General features: G+C 40.3%; 1 long non-coding RNA gene across 1 annotated transcript in view; it reads right to left on the bottom strand.

The window, feature by feature from the left end:
* Positions 1-238: 238 nt before the first annotated feature.
* LOC134875421 (uncharacterized) overlaps positions 239-17533 on the bottom strand; it is a 49888-nt gene continuing 32593 nt past the window's right edge. Inside the window, exons 2-3 of the long non-coding RNA XR_010167190.1 lie at positions 6676-6864; positions 239-737 (exon numbers count right to left, since the gene is read on the bottom strand). This is a non-coding gene — a long non-coding RNA (uncharacterized LOC134875421). The remainder of the gene's footprint in view (positions 738-6675; positions 6865-17533) is intronic.

Below are 17533 nucleotides of genomic sequence, written 5' to 3'. Positions count from 1 at the left end.
TTCAGAGCAATGTCATTGCTTTAAGGAAGAACCAACACATAATTCAATTGAATATGACCTGGTATACTATTTACCCCTTTAATTAGGCCTTGGTGAATAATGCCTACAATCTGCACAGGGTTACTACGCCGACAACACAACTGTTGCTAGGAGACAGATAGCCCACTAATATGGATGGATACCAAGTGTCGTTAACGTCCAGATTTTTCTTCATTTGCATAAAATTGTGTTTGGATTGCCTTGGTTTTTATTCAATTTCACTTTGCTTAAACTAACATAAGTGGCCATAACTCTGGGTTATGAATCAATCAGTTGGACCATTAAAGAGTCCACACATCAAAGAGAGACAAAAAAATAAATTACATTATGTATTTATCTGTTGGACGGCAAGTGCAAGGTAGTTGTCAACATCCATCATACTCTGTGAAATAATCCATGCTGAATGTCTCATTTAGCTTCTGCCGTGAGAAAAAGACACTCCACATAAGGTTTACAAATTTAATTTAGGGCTTTGGGGTTTTAAGAGGGGAATTTTGCTCTGAAGTCCACCACAGCTGGTTTCAGGCAATTGTTCACAAAATGCCGTGTGCTAGGGGAGCTCAGAGCTCAGCCATTTTGACCAGCGGAAGAGAGTGCAATCTCGCTTTGATTTGATGGCCATATTCGATGATGAATTTGATAAGGGTGGCGCCGTTTCCTTCCTTCATGATTTGAATCATCACTGGATTATCCCTCTGCTGTAAAAAAAAAGAAGGGACAAGGAGCACTGTTCAGAGGAGTTCATGTGGGAAAGGCCCTCAGGAAGGGACCGTTTTTTTTGGAAAATACCGTTTCATGTCTATGTGGTTCTTTAAATATGCCTGTATTCTTCATAAACAACAATCATTCAGACATCCAGCCTGCCAGAAAAATTCTAGGGCTGATTATGAAATGATACACATTGTGGCAATCAAAAGTAAATTGCAGCTTTTAGGATGATTGCTGAGGTCTATAATCACTTAAATTACTCCCTTTCAGAACATTGTCATTGTGATGTCTGCCACACAATATTTCATTTAAAATATCTACTTTTTTTAATCGTAAATCGGTGTTGGGTTTTTATTGTTTTAAGGTTGCATGAAACAATTATTTTAATTATTGAATATGTCATTTTAATTAATCGCTTCGCACAGGAAATGCAAAAGTAATAGGAGGGTGTAGTTTTTTCCAAAACAGGAAGATATCAAATTTCTCTGTCATAACATGCAGATTTAAGCAAGGTACAATGTTGTATAACGTTAAATGTTCAGCATCACAGTTTATTGAGTTAGCATGCTACATGAAACCTTACTTGTGCAGGTAATTTTTTAGCTTAGCATGTGATTCACAATTGAGTTAGCTTGCATTAACCTGATGATGGTGCTTCAACAAAAGGATATGCAAAGTTATTCAAATGTATCCTGATGGTTGGCCTTAACCGTAAGAAATGCATCTCACAGTATGGTCCAATAATTTCATACATGCTGCAAACTATAGCAAGTTTGGAGAGACACCTGAAGTTCAAAACAAATTGGCATAAGCAGTCTCCCATATGGCACAATTTAAACCTGCTATCAGGTGGCAAGCCTTTTACCCCGCAGTCTTGGGCCTTAAAAGGCATACACACATTGGACGATGTCTCGGGTCAACACTCAATTCTAGATTTCCCAGATCTAATGTCCAAATTCAATATCCCAAGAAATTCATTATTCCTCTACTTTAAACTCAGAACAGCTCTTAACTCTCTCAAGGTCCCCTGGAGATCGGACTTGCGCACCAACCCTATAGTCTCACTGATAGATATAGCACCTCAAAGGGGGACGGTATTCTACATCTATGATCGCCTCATAGCAAAGTCCTCTGCTGTAACACCACCGGGGATCAGGATGTGGGAGAGTGACTTACCTCAGGGGGTTGGGGCAATAGACTGGGATACAGTGTGGAATAATGTTTTCGGGGCTTCTAAAAAACCCAAATCACCAACTGATCCACTATAAGATTTGCCACAGAACATATTTATCACCACGGAAGAGGCACCTGATGGGCCTGGCCCCCCACCCTTACTGTACGTTTTGTGGTCACGGAGTGATGGGCACATTAATGCATGTCTTATGGGAGTGCCCAGATGTTCAGAGGTTCTGGGTTGATGTTAGGGACAAGCTATCTGACTTAGTGGGGAAGCAGGTTCCATTAGACCCTGCCCTTCTCCTCCTAAATGACGACTCCAGGTTTGAGTTTGTGGAAAGAAAGCACAAGCTCTGGTTGGCTGGCTTGATGAGAGGAAAAAGAATGATAGTTTTGCGTTGGCTGCCTCCTCATCAACTATCACTTAAACATTGGCTCGAGTCCCGAGGTGATATATATGGAATGGTCATCAGTAAGAGTTAATGGCGCTAAAGCCAAACACTACGAATGTGGAAGAATGCTGCAGAAAAACTCAAGAGCCTATTAACATTGTGGTGGAAACTTCTGAAGCAATGGAGACGAAACTCAGAGAGACACTGGAGAGCAGGAACTTGATGGCAAAACACTGTTGGGTTTATTCGGAGTTACGACCAGAAAATTGACCAGACATTTACTGTAGGCACGACTTGCCACAGCGGTTGCCAAACCAATTCTGAAGACCTCGACAATAGGAAGAGGTTTTAACTACTAACTTTAATCAACATTCTATATCATACAAATATCATTTAAAATCCATTCAATAGTTTTGAGACAGATTTTGAACTACATATAACAAACAAATGGAATCAGTAGAGGACATTAAACTAAGTCAGGAAGGTTCAGTCCCTGGAGACCCATGTATGTCAAAACCCAGAAAATCTGTATTTGGGAAGCATCATCCAGTAAATGTTTGCATAAAACTTGCCTTCGTGTGCCTGTGATTCTGATTTTTCCAAGTAATAAAATCTACCTTCCCTGCTTTTTGGAAGAAAGTCTCTTTTTTTCTTTTTTATTCCCTCCAAGTGCCAAGTTCTGATATTCAGCCTTGGGCAGACACTGCATGAATACTGATGAGCACCTTTAAAGACACAAATCAATAGTACTTTGATACTATTGATCAAATGTGAAATCCATCATCTTGTCATTTGTCATTGTACCAAAAATAGTGCCATCTTGGAGAGTCTGACCTTTTTTTTTTGTTCACTGAAAACATCCTCTGACTATTGATGTTGGGTGACTAAGTGTGCGATTCATCTCAACCTTCTCAGTTCCAACATGACACTATCTCTGTTCCTTGTGAGTTTACAATGTTTCTTAGTGAATGCAACAACAGAGAAAGAAAAAGATTGAAGGAAAACACATACGACCTCTAGCTAGTAACTCCCCATCGAGCTTGATACGAGATTTCGCTGACTGTTGAGAGTGCAGATCTAACAGTTTTTCCCTCTTCTAGTCAGACTGAGAGACAGCATGAGACCAGTGAAGGAAGAATAAAGGATTACAGAAAATGCGAGCGGGGCTTCAGGAATAGAGAACTGTCGATTCCATCACTTAAGGTATTATTTCACCTTATCTGAAGGAGGGGAAGCTCTGGCTCTTTGAACATTTCAGGAAAATCCCTATTTCCGACCACAACCTGACATTTAACCATCTCCTGTGGGTTTGCAATATGCAATGTGCTGAAATGTTGCAGGAGGAAAATCTCACTTTCTTGACTAATAAGTGCTGTTGTTTTTTTGTTGTTTTTTCATTATATTCTTAGTTTAAAGGCTTTTACTGTGTAAAGAAACGGCTAAATGTATTGCACAAGCACAAAAACACAATTGCTTGACAAGAAGGCTATTCAGTTATTTTCAAAGTATGATTACATATATCTGAGGTCGAACCTCAGATTGAGAGGAGCAGTGCGGATTTCGTCCTGGTCGTGGAACGACGGACCAGCTTTTTACTCTCGCAAGGATCCTGGAGGGGGCCTGGGAGTACGCTCATCCGGTCTACATGTGCTTTGTGGATTTGGAGAAGGCGTATGACCGGGTTCCCAGGGAGATACTGTGGGAGGTGCTGCGGGAGTAGGGGTGAGGGGGTCTCTACTCAGGGCCATCCAATCTCTGTACTCCCAAAGCGAGAGCTGTGTCCGGGTCCTCGGCAGCACGTCGGACTGATTTCCAGTGAGGGTTGGCCTCCGTCAGGGCTGCGCTTTGTCACCAATCCTGTTTGTGATATTCATGGACAGGATTTCGAGGCGTAGTCGTGGGGGAGGGGGTCTGCAGTTTGGTGGGCTACGGATTGAACCACTGCTTTTTGCAGATGATGTGGTCCTAATGGCTTCATCGGTCTGTGACCTTCAGCACTCACTGGATCGGTTCGCAGCCGGGTGTGAAGCGGCTGGGATGAGGATCAGCACCTCCAAATCTGAGGCTATGGTTTCAGCAGGAAACCGATGGACTGTCCATTCCAGGTAGGGAATGAGGCCTTACCCCAAGTGAAGGAGTTCAAGTATCTCGGGGTTTTGTTCTCGAGTGAGGGAACAATGGAGCGCGAGATGGGCCGGAGAATCGGAGCAGCAGGAGCAGGTACTGCAGTCGCTTAACCGCACAGTTGTGACGAAAAGAGAGCTGAGCCAGAAGGCAAAGCTCTCTGTCTACCGGACCATCTTCGTTCCTACCCTCACCTATGGTCATGAAGGATGGGTCATGACCGAAAGCTAGAACTCAGTGGCGGCTGGTGAAAAAAAATCTTGGTGGGGCTAGTGAGCCAACAGATTTCCCTGCCTAATCTAGCATAAGCATTCAAATGAACAGTCGGAAAATGACTACAGTTCCACAATAATAATTTAATTTCACAGTTTCCAGCTTCACAGAAAAAGTAACAATTTACAGCTATATTAGACTTTATGCTATCAAATACTATACAATACAATCAAGGGATATATTAACAACAAGGGTATGATTTCAGCTGAATCTATACAAATCAACAGTGAGTGAGTGAATGAGTGAGTGTGGGTTGAGAAGAGAGAATGAAACAGAACTTTCCTATTAAAATGTAACATATACAAAGAATTTAGAACCAAGTTATTTTCAAAAAATGTTACATAAACAGATTATTTTAATACCCTCTCTCAAGGAAAAATGCATTTACTTGGAGAAAACAGCATCAGTGCCATACAGTTGTCATTGCATGTCACAGCCTGAGAGAAACAACAAAGCGTCGTCGCGCGTATTTTTTCCCCACGTAGCGTAGGACAGAGTCTGGGAGTCGCACTACGAAAAAAAAACTATCGCTGGCTCCTTATGTAGCTACAGCAATCCTAAACCTTCACGCATTTTACGTAGCAGTTGGGGCTAAATTTCCAGCGCCCCACCGGCGTTAAATTTGGCGACGTTGATAGGCCAATTATTCATAATTTCCCCCTAGCAACCATAACCGGATTGGCTGTTTAGCTGCCAGTCAGGGGCACTTTGCCGATCGCCCCATGAGAGAATGATACACTGTCTGTCAGTGGAAATTCACTGTTTAATGAGTGTTAGTTGGTGGAAATGTTGTTTAAATGATTTAAATTGCATGTAGGCACACACACTATTAAGTAAAACTGACATTGATTTAAAAAAAAATATGCAAAAAATATTTTTTCCCCTCAACAGCTGGTGGGGCAGAGCCCCAGCGCCCCCTATGGGCCAGCCGCCTCTGCTAGAACTGTAACCTCCGCGACCCTGACGGATAAGCGGGAGAAGATGGATGGATGGATGAATTACATATATACAGAGTACAATCAACCAGCGCCATAACATGTATTGGGACATGGAACAGCGAATAGGTCAATGAGTTACTTGTCATCTACTGGAAAAGCTAAAAAGGGAATTAGCCAGAGAAAAGGGAAAAATGCTTCTTAATGTTTTTTTCCACTCAATTCTGTGTCTAGGTGTGTGTGTACAGCACATGTGTAATTGCATGTTATTCAGCAGCAGTAGTGTGTGACACAATTGTCTTAATCACACAAAACCAAAGTGCAATAATGATGTGTAATGGGCCAATCCTAATGCTGACCCCACCACAGATGATGATGATGCAGAGTGGATATTTATTTCAAAAAGATCAAAGACACCGAAGTGGTGTTAGCCGAGTTATTAACTGCCCCTATTAACTCATTGTAAATGGCCCCCAGTTATAAACACGCCATCCCTTTCTGCCTAGCACGCTCAAAGGCTACATTTCAGAGGATCCGGCAAATTGTGAAGGTGCAAACGCCACCACAGTTAGGTGTAGGCAGATTATTCTTTTATATGACAGTGATTATAAAATTTGCTATGTTTGTGCTTATGTGAAATTCTCATACTGCAGGACAGGGAGTATTTTTGTAGCTGTGCAACAACACTTTCCATTTTAAGAAAAACAAAGCACTTTGGCTCAAAGATTGTAGGTAGAAAGAGAAAGCTAAACAGAGAGAAACAGCCTTTAAAGGGTTTTTCATATTGAATACACATTTGAATCATGCAAACATAATTATGAGTAATATATGAATGTACCAATTGTACTGCTTGTACGGCGGTGTAGTTACACACGATCATATGATATAATGGAGCTGGTGAGCCCCATGTACAGCTTAGTGCTGCAATGTGAGAAAATGACATCATTAATTATTTATTCCGCCACTTAGACGCGGTTACATAATATAACCCCAGTTCCTAGTTCAACCCTATTGATCCCAGGTGTTACCTTTCTAATAGGGCTCCATTGGTTTCCGTTAAGTTGATGTGGCAACTATCCTCCGGAGTCTAACTCTTCTCATTGTGCAGGTTCATCAGTCAGGAAGGGGTCCATGAATATTGACAAGATAAGCTCCTTCCTCAGAAATGTTTGTTTCACCAGCACTTTGAGGGGCTCCAACAACAGAGCGCATCCTCCCTGGTTGGTGGTGAAGTAAAAACAACAAAATGAGCTTAATCTCTACTGCACTGTGCTGTGGGTGAAGGGTCCACAGTGTGATGAGGGCCAGCTGCAACCAGAAATACAGCACCCATAAGCTGGAAGCACTTCTTTAAAAGATTCAACGTTACATTTATTAATTTATTATTAAATCTGCAACCATTTTGATTCGTGATAAATAAATCATGTTCAAGTTGTTTTTTTCTAAGCAAGTTCCAAAACATTCTCTAGTTTCAGCTTTTCAATTATGAAGACGTGCTGCATTTCTTTGCCTTTTGTGATAATAAACTGATTATTTTGTTTCAGACAAAGCACGCAATTTGTGGCAGACGTTTTTCATTATTTGTCGACATTTTCCAAACCAGATAATTATTCAATTAATAAAGGAAATAAACAACTGAATAATGACACATATTGTTAAATGCAGCCTTCTTTTGTTCAGTTGAAAGTAAACCCCAATTGTGTCAAGACAATCCTAGACTGGTCAGTGCTAAACAGTGACTTCAGGAAGAAGCCTCATCTCCTACATTAACAAGGGGCTTAAGAGGGCGTTTTGAATTTCATAAAAATAAACAGAATAAATACAGACAGTGATCAAAGTCTCACTGAAAAGCTTCTTTTTTTTTACTTTCAAAGATCTTAAAAGAAGATGCAGTAATGTGAGAAACCTACCACATGCATACAGAAGCCCGCACTAATAGCAGCTTTAGAAGTAAAGACATTCTTCTAATCCTGATGCAATGATTAAATTATAATATTTCTTAATAAAAGCCTTTAAGACCAATGCTTTATGTAATACATATAGCAAGGTTGTATTTATTTGTTCCTTAGGGAGGTTCAGGGTATATGATTAAATAATGCAAATGAGGTCTGCTTGTTGCATGCTTTTGTTCCAGTTGGTGAATAATATACACAAGCTGATTAGCATACAGCTCTTCCCCACCTGTGTAGCAAATGAAATATCTAGGACAGACGTGCATTGACATAACTTAAAATTAAAAACAAATAAATATATATAAAGCAACACATTTAGAGTCTTGCACACACACATAAACCACTGTGAAGCACAGAACCTGATATGCACCATCTGCTATGCAATCCATGTGTCAAACTGACTCTATTGATGACTCTTAGCAGGCACCAAGTGACTTACAAAGAAATCAGATTCCCCCAGCAAACTTTTGCTCATCAGCCATTCAACAAGCTGACATAAATGTCATCAGATGCCAAGAGTATCACAAAAATGACAGTTCCTTCAACACCTTTCAGACATGGGCTTAGATCGTCATCATCCCTTTAAAGCATATCAAAACTTTAAATAAGGGGGGGATCAGGTTCACAATCACAAAGTTTACTTTTGTCCTAAGTTTAATGGAAGTTGGAGAATAAGTTTGTTGGCCATTAAAGTTGCTTCTTCTAAATGTTAATCAGAAAGTGTTCGCTCTGTTGTAATGTCGTGTCAGAAACTGGACTTCGGCCATCCTACAACCATCATAAAGTAGGAAATGTTATCCATTATTCGGAAACAATACAAAGTTTGCCAACATCATTTTTTCTGGGTATGATTTCAATTTGATTCAGGGACTTGCAATTGATAGGAGACGGTATCATGTTTGCATTTAACACAGTCACTTACATTTAAATCAATTGTCAAAAAGTAACTGAAACACGATAAACGAAAACCATTGATTGACTTTTAATTCAATGAATAAATAAAGACCTTTTGTTGAATTTAAGACATTTCTATTTATTTAAAAGAGGATGATGCAATTTAACCTAGTTCCTGTAGAGATCATGAATCTCTGATGTGTTTATAGCTTTATAGCTTGAATTATAGAGAGCATTTATTGCCTCTTGTATCATAAAAAAAGCAAATGCAAAGCATGTTATATTTGGTTGCAGTTGTTCAAGAGTTAAAGCCCTTTAATTCAGAGGCAGATGTCCGAATAAGTGTTCCTGAAAAAAGATATGTGGAAAGGGCTCTGGGGCTAGACTATTTATACGTCAATTACATACTCACAACGACACGTTTGACAATGTGATAATTGGATTGATTAGGAGCAAGAAAAGTCATATTTCAGGTTAAGGTCAGTCCAATCAGATTGTACAGTCTGTAGACAGTTAGATAAACAACTCATCAACACCTTGTCATGGCTCTGCAAAGTGCCTGGAAATATTGCTACTCTTAATAACCTGAGAAGTTGTTAAGAGAAAATTGAAATATGCTCACCTCGGTCAGTGTTACCCAACGTGACATAGACATGATCGGCATGAACGTCTCTGTAATTAGACAGCAGCAGGTGTAGGTTTCTATGCAACACGCAGACAAATGCATAAATGAAGTCTTCCTTTGACTCTTTCTCAAATACCGCTAGAACTCAGGATGGTATCGTCGCTTGTAAAAGGAAATGTCACTCTCAGTTAGTTCCCCCTGCTAAAATATTAAACGACAAACTAACATTTCAGAAGAAGAGGCATTTCTAACCTACGGCCCACGACAGGAGAAGCTTATAGATCGAGTTTTAGATTAAACATAATTTCCCGGTTCCTTTGCCCTTTATCCGTTGCCAGTGCCAGATATGCACCTCATCTGAATATAAAAATGGAAAGTCGTGTAAATGACCTGAGCTGCACGGTCTAAGAAAATGTCAATACGATTTGGGGTATTAAGAATGAGCGGAGACGGTGCAGAATTGCAGATATTGAACCTGACGTAAAGGTTCACTTGGTGACTGCATCTGCTACATCTACCACCAACATATATTGGTTTTGGTCATGAAACAGGTACAAGATTATCAAACCACAGTGACACTACACTATATCACAGATTTCCAGGTAAATCGAATGTATTCATGACAGGTACGTTGCTCTTCTAGGAAAGCATGTTCATACATCATACAGACATCCAAGAGGAAGAGTCTTTTCTGATAAATCTGAGAGGTTATAGAATCTAATTAGAATGTGTTATCCTTAATCTGGGAATACATAATATATTTCCCTTTATACTATTCAAATTACACTATATGAAAATGAAACTTCATGGAGCGTAGAGGTTCATTTTGACCTTTACACGTATAAAGGTCAGTTAAGGTAAGACAACTACGCACATCCTGGGGATGCGATAGAAAAGCTTGGAAGTGAAGTTGGATACGATAGAAGAATGATTGAAACATATACAACAGCTACTTAATATATCTTGTTTTCTCAAATAATGTTTGTTAAAGTGAAGGAATGAGCTTTACATTTGGGATACATCATGGCTAAATGAATGCTTTGTTTTAATGTCTTTAATTTACAAATAATAACGTCTGACAAAAGGTGCTAACAGTCAATCATTGTCATTGGGATCAGTATCCAAGACCATTTAATAAAAGGGAACATGCAATACAGTCCAAGCTTTCATTAAGGAAATCCCCTCCCTTCTTCTCTTTGTTTGCTTTGAGTTTTTGCCAACATGTGTACATGCATGTACTCTTTGTTTGCTTGTGTTTAAATTCTTAACGAAATCATGGGATTTATCTCTTCCAGGATTTATGGGCACTGTTGGGCCACTGCCATGTGCAATTACTATCACTACGGACTACCAAAGGTTGCAATTACTCTTGTTCATCTCAGACCAGGAGTCCATAGATGAAAAGCAAGGAAGCCTAATTTAAAGTGAGTCGCATATATAACACGCAGTGGGTGGGATTGAACCAGTAACCCCTGAATTGCAGATCAGTGCAAAAATCCCCGAAGCCAAATCCATATCAAAAAAGATTTAAATGTCCTGGATCAATACCTACTTCTGGTTCCAGGTTTAATTTACAGACAAGGCAGAAATACAACTATAAATCCGTCACAATATTTACATTTTGGCAAAAGCTGATCAAATCGTAAATGCCACTTTGAATGCTTGCAGTGACAGAAAAAACAAGGTGGGTTTATTACAGTACAACCTCTTTTATGGATTATTTTCTAAAATAATAAAATATGTACGAGCCCACACAGGCACAAATTCATGCCCGCAGTTTTGTCATGCAGGCTGCGAGTGTGTAGCTTGCTGTTTTTGACAGGTACTCTCTGATGCAGAGATGAGTAACAGCATCTCTAATGACATCTGTGAAGGAGCATATTGATATTCATGTGCGCCTGATCTCGGGGACACACCAGGAGATGTTGCCTGGTATTGATTTTACGAGGAAAGCGCGGCGATGCCTAAGTGGTGAAACCGCTCCCATAAATAAATGAATGAACGCATAAGCAAAAAGCTGAAATGATGTGCTTAATTTTTGATCATTGATGAAATGTATTCAGCAACATTCGCATTCTCAAGTGCTGTCTCTTTCCAGTGTTGCTGGGCTATTTTCTGGGAAGTGCTTTTATTACCATATTAGTCTACATTATGATGAAAGAGTGTTTGTGCGTATTGCAGAATGTGTGAGGCTTCCTCGCTGCAGACCGCCTGCTGCAATCTCATCGTAATACAGGAAATGCATGCTGCCTCACACCCCGATAAAACACACACAAACACACACACACACACACACACACGCACCTGTAGAGGTTTTAAAGCTTTGCCAGATGCACCGCCAGCTCAAGCTCACGGTGCCAGAGCCTGTCAAAACATACAATGTCCCCTCACAGAGACGTGTTTAAAGCTGGTTTAATACATGCATTTCATAAGAAAAGTAACATTCTTGGGCTTTGAGAAATCCTTCATTATGCAGCCCCCCTTTGAGGTAGAGGGCGAGTAATTACTTTTGCTTAAAAACCCAGGGATTTAATCTCCCATATAGAACTACTAAGAGTAAACACTTAATCCTAAAGGCTTTGGCAACTCTTCTTTGAAAGGGTGTCTATGTATGCTTTTACTTTTCACCCGTTTGCACGCAGCGCCTTGCTTTAGCTCTGTTATCACAAAAGAGGCACACAGTAAGCGGGATCATGGTTGTATTTCTCTATCTTTTACCACCAATTCTTCCCTCCACCGTACACCTCACTATCTGCACTTCTTTATTTGTGCTTGTTTTGTCCTCATATTTAACGTTCCCCATCTTTTGAGCCCTTCCTCCTCCTCCTCTCTGTCACCTACCCTTCGTTCTCAGCCTCTATGTTTAGAGCTTTACCCGGGCGACGTTTCACTTTCTGTTTGGATCTCTAGCATGCACTGTTCCCCTCCCTTTTGTTTCATTCTATACCTCTTCTCTACTATTTCCCCTTAGAAAATCAAAAAGTCAACACCTAAAAAATTGGGAAATTCTACCACCATCTGAGATGATCTTTTTTTATATTAGATTGTACAAATGTGAAAACCCTGTTCAATTATTAAGTTGGGTTTAAGAGTAAATCCATTTTTTTATTAGGGCTGACAAATATTTAATGGAATTTAATTTCTGTTTGCATTAAGACTGCATATTCGCCTTAAAGCCTTTCATAAATGTAGTTCTGTTTAATCATTTTCTGATTTGAATTTAGTTCAATAAAAAAGACTTTCTACCTTGATGCCTTTTCAGCTTTGAGAGCTGAGAAAAACAAACTCTGAAAAGGTGAAATAAAGATCAAAAACCTGGTGTTACAATAAGAGATTTGAGAAGAAAATGATGTGTTTAAGTAGTAAAGGCAGCTGAGAGGAAAATGGAAACTTGAATATTTCCATGACAACAAGTTATCTTGCTGAAAAAGAATGTGTTGTGGTTCTGTTTTAGATCTGATGTATTTCAAAAGGTGTGACAGAATAAAGAAACTAGTGTTGATTGAATAAAATAAAAAAACCGTACAAAAATAATAATAATTTGGCTACGGAGGGTTGAATGTGAGGAAGTCATTACTCAGTCTGACACTGAAACGGAATGCCCAAAGGCCACATTGCTTAATCATACAGTAAGCAACGACTTTAAACAAGAATGTTGTTAAGTCGGTGTGATTTGACTTGAAATTACATTTTATTTTTTGACAAATCTTATTAGTAATTTTTGCACAGATATCAAACAGACATTTTCAAAACAGTACATGTCAAATACTGTGATGTTCTAATACAAATATTAAAACAAACAAAAACCCCATTACCCCGCAATCTCATTCACACATGCATACAAAAGGGGAGGGGGGGGACAAGGAAATAACAGCAAAAACAAATAAATAATAATAATTGAAAACATTGAAAAGAAAAGGGGGTGGGGGGGGGTGTCTCTACTCAGAATTAAGTTTGGGGTTCTTCATCAACAGTAAGGGTGTCAATGTGGTCCAAAAAAGGCTGCCAGGTTTTATGGAACGTCGTCAGGGAGCCTCTAAGGGAGAACCTAATCCTTTCAAGCCTAACGCAATACAAGATGTTGTCTATTATGGGTGGGAGGAGAGGATGTACCCATTTAAGGAGAATAAGCCTCCTAGCAAGCAGAGTGGTGAATGCCATAACTCGTCGTGTGGTAATGGGTGCATTGGGTGACGAAGGAATTCCGAAAAGGGCAGTGAGGGGGCTAGGCAGTGTTCGAACTATGCTGAGACTTTCGGGGGGTCCCAATTTTTCTCTCGGGGATGGGGGGCGCTTGCTCTTGCGCTTGACTCAGAGCGCGGATCTCGAAAACACTATTTTAGAGACCCCCCAACATTTCCCAAATCATGTTTTCGGGGGATCTCGTGTCAGTTTCAGGGGGTCTCGGATCCCCCGAGTCCCCCCGTAGTTCGGACACTGGGGCTAGGGTCCACTGTCTCACCTAAGACCATCCCGAGTGAACCAAATATTGCAGACCAGAACTCTGATAGTTTAGGGCACGACCAAAACATGTGCATGTAGTCAGCCGGAGATTGTTTACATCGGTTACATGCATCAGACCTGTCAGGACACATCCTAGCCAGTTTTGCGTTAGTAAAATGTACTCTGTGCAAAATCTTGCACTGCATTAAACTATGCCTTGCACATATAGAAGAGGTGTGTACCAGGTCTAATATACAGTATGTCCCCACTGATCATCAGACATGTTAATCCGGGAAATTACATTTTAAATACACAAGCTTACTTACAGGACAAACCAGTGTGTTACTAACGTATACACTCTAAAAAAAGAAGCCATTTTTATCATTTTTAATTGGTCTTTAAATAATTATAAAAAAGATATCTTCTTTGGAGTTGAAAAATACACTTGTCGTTGCTCTCTGGTGGACAAACAATGTAATGGTAATGGCATCACTATTTCTAAATTACAGCAAACATATTTGAGTTTGTGAACTACAATTTCCATACCACTATATCTGCCATAAGCTATTATGGTCTATAAATACCACTAGCCTCTTTCCATAAAAAACAATAAACTGCAGATTTCCAATCTTCATATTCCGAGATAAGATAAATGAGGTGGGATCTTATATTAAAAAGGCAACTGTCTAAATACTTAGGAAATCTGCATGCAGAGCACATTCATTAATAAACATCATCCAAGAGCTTCACTTTGTGATGATTGGGTTTCAACTGATGGAATAAATTAGCTAATAAATATATCTAATGGTTGTCATCTTAGCCAGCAAAATGTGGGCTTGCCTTTCTGTCTCTAAACCTCTTTTACTTTAACCATTATTCTCCCCCGAATAATACTACTTCACATCCTCTCCCTGCCACTGGCTGCATTTCAAGCATTCTTACCGACCTCCTTCTGAACAGCACAATTCACATACAAGATTAATATATTCACTTCTCCAACATGATCCTGCCTTTCCTCATCATCCATCTATTATTTCCTAACCACCACCCACTCATTCCCCACCTCCTCATCTCTCTTCTTGACCCTTCCATCCACTACTGCATGACCGCACCGCCCAGCGAAGCGAGCTTCCAGTGGAGCGCGCCTCGTGATGGGAGCAGCGAGCTGGCCAAGTGCGCTGGCCCGGGACCAGAGCAGCGATCCTGGGCGGCCCCTTGCCCAGATTAGCCCCTCCTCAGAGTGGATCTGGAGCTCCAGCGTTCCCCGGGCTCCAGCTGGAGGAGAGCAGATTAGAGCGAGAGGGAGGAGCAGATGTAGACACTAGAGATTTCAAAAGCCGTTTTTAGACCGCCTGTGAAATTGGATAACAGATTACTCGCGAATGTCCTCCTAACACTTTATATTAAGTAGAACTAATAACATTAGTCTAATAAAATGCCAAATACTTCAGTGGTGCTTTGAAGGGAGTGGAGGCTTGATTGAGACTGGGTGTGTTCCCCATCTCCTCACCAGGCAGCACAGACAGTTGTGTTGTCGGCGATTTTCTTAGAATTACTGACGCCAAGTCCTATTTAAAGCCTGTCTTATCAACTCTATAAATATAGGCTTTTAACCAAATGTCAATGCGTAAAATAAACATGGTTTTGCTCATAGGGACATCAAGCCCTGAACGGAACTGATCAACAATGTTTCCAGCAGCAGTGGGGACTTGTTTTAGGCAGAAAATTCCCCCAATAAAACAATCACATCTACAAAACCTCTTAATAGACAACAAAATACAGGCTGAGAAAGTCCAAAACTGAAGGTATTATGCTTAGTACAAGTTAGAGAAAGAAAGTGGACAATTATCCAATTTAATAACTTTTAACGCTCAAATGATTGGCATTTTTTAAATTACTCTAATGGTGATTTTATTATCTAAACAGTGCTGATTATTGTTGTGCCCATTAACCGATTAATTATTCAACTTATTGGGAAAAACAAAATAAACACATGTAATACAGTCGTAAAACTAACTTTGTAATAGCAGAAACACAAAGTGAATGAATACAAGGGGAGGGAGATTAAGAGCTGGTGAAACCCTCCTATCTCAGTCAGTTTTAAATGTTGAATTAAAATCAATATGACGTGAAAACCCCCCAAAAGACAAAAACAGCCAAAACGTTAAAAGCAGTTAAAACGTCATAAAATGTCAAAATTAGCACAAAAAAAACCAAACCTTCTGTAGAGATTTTGGGCCAATGAGAATCTAGTTTCACCTGAGCATAACATCTCCACATTGACATTAATCATAGGCTAAACGATAAGCTGCTAATATGAGATAACAAGCTTTTCTGGCCTTCGATTTATTATTTTTTTTATAATTCTAAATGTAGTCTCAGTCCCATATTCAGACACAAGTTTCATCAGACAAAGACAGGTATCAGCGGAAGGAAACACCCATAGTGTCAATCTCACATCAGCCTCAAAAAACACACGTTGCCCCACGTGTCGCCTCCCACAGCCGCATCACCTCGTCCTTTCCACAGAAATTAATAGAAGGTGTCAGTAGAAACGCCTCCTCATTTTGTATGGGTAATAATCCTATACTGGAGTCATCATGTCATGCTATAAAACTGGATTTTGCCTGGGGGTGTGATGCATCGCAGCTCTGTTTACAAAAAAAAAGTTGCTGATTCCAGAGGGTCCACAGGCCAAATCAATAGGGATTCTTTGGTGGGTTGGATCAATATGGAGAAGCAAAGGTTAACCTTCCTCAGACTGCATGATGGCTCCCTGCAAGCATGTGGTACCCCCTTAACCTTTACCATGACATCATTCACTGCTGCTCACAGTGGTGTGTAACTGTTTAACCAATCGCAACAGCGTCTTACTCGAACTATGAAAAGCTGCTACCATCTGCAACATTAGAGTTAGAACCCACATTCTTATTTCCAATTTTGACACAATTTCTCCCAAATGTTTTTCGCATTATTGCATCACCAGGGCTGTGTGGCTCTCCTGTTGATTGGTGGTGTGGTGGCAATGGAGACGAAAGTCAGAGAGAAACTGGAGAGCAGGAGCTTGATGGCAAAACACTGTTGGGTTCATTCGGAGTTACGGCCGGAGAATTGACAAGACATTTACTGTAGACACGAGTTGCCACAGCGGCAACTGAAGATCTCGACAACAGGAAGAGGTTTTAACTAGTTCCGAATGGATAATCACCATTCTTCAAACGCCAGACTAAACAAGCTCAGAGAATACGTTTAACTTGAACTGTCATCTAGGTCACAAATAAGGTGTTTACTGGAGCATCTGGGTCCAGATAAACTGGAGCTAGCTGTGCCTAAACAATAAAGCCAATCTTAGGTCAGCATGTACTTGTACTCACTGTCGGAACAACAAGGCTTCGAAAGCCCAGGATTCCCCTCCTTAACGAAGATAACAACACCTGCAAGGCCGTAGAGCCAGGTCAGAGGAGGACAGAGAGAAGAGATGCAAATGAGCTAAAGATTTACAAGCTTACACAAAATATTCCCTAACGGGTGGTATTATTGGTGATGTAGGACGTAAATTGCTGTGGTAGCTCACCTGTGATAAGAGTTAGATAAATGGGTGAGATGTGTCTAAATCTGCTGGATGGTTCTCGAGATGTGGAAGATTTGACGAAAAAAACAGCCTTTCTGAATACACGGTGACAGTGTTTCTCTGGAGCCGAGTGTTGCCCTTAATAACTCAGCAGGATCCGTGATCTTCTCTGGGAACATATAGAAAAATAGCCAAGGGTATAATGTACTGTGCAGTTTCAACCACGCAATCTGATTGGTTGACCACGAAATCCAACTGTGCTATTGATTCCTACACAATCAGCTTGCATTAGGCCCTTTGTTGTGATGTAAACCTCTGATGCTGTCCAGGCTATTTTGACCTTGAATCTCATATACTGTTAGGGCAATAGGTTGTTGCAATTATTACGTGCTGTAGTGCGA

This window comes from Eleginops maclovinus, chromosome 13, assembly GCF_036324505.1.
Source record: "Eleginops maclovinus isolate JMC-PN-2008 ecotype Puerto Natales chromosome 13, JC_Emac_rtc_rv5, whole genome shotgun sequence".
Lineage (NCBI taxonomy): Eukaryota > Metazoa > Chordata > Actinopteri > Perciformes > Eleginopidae > Eleginops > Eleginops maclovinus.
The sequence above is the reverse complement of the archived record's forward strand: the minus strand, read 5'-3'. Positions and strand labels throughout refer to the sequence as shown.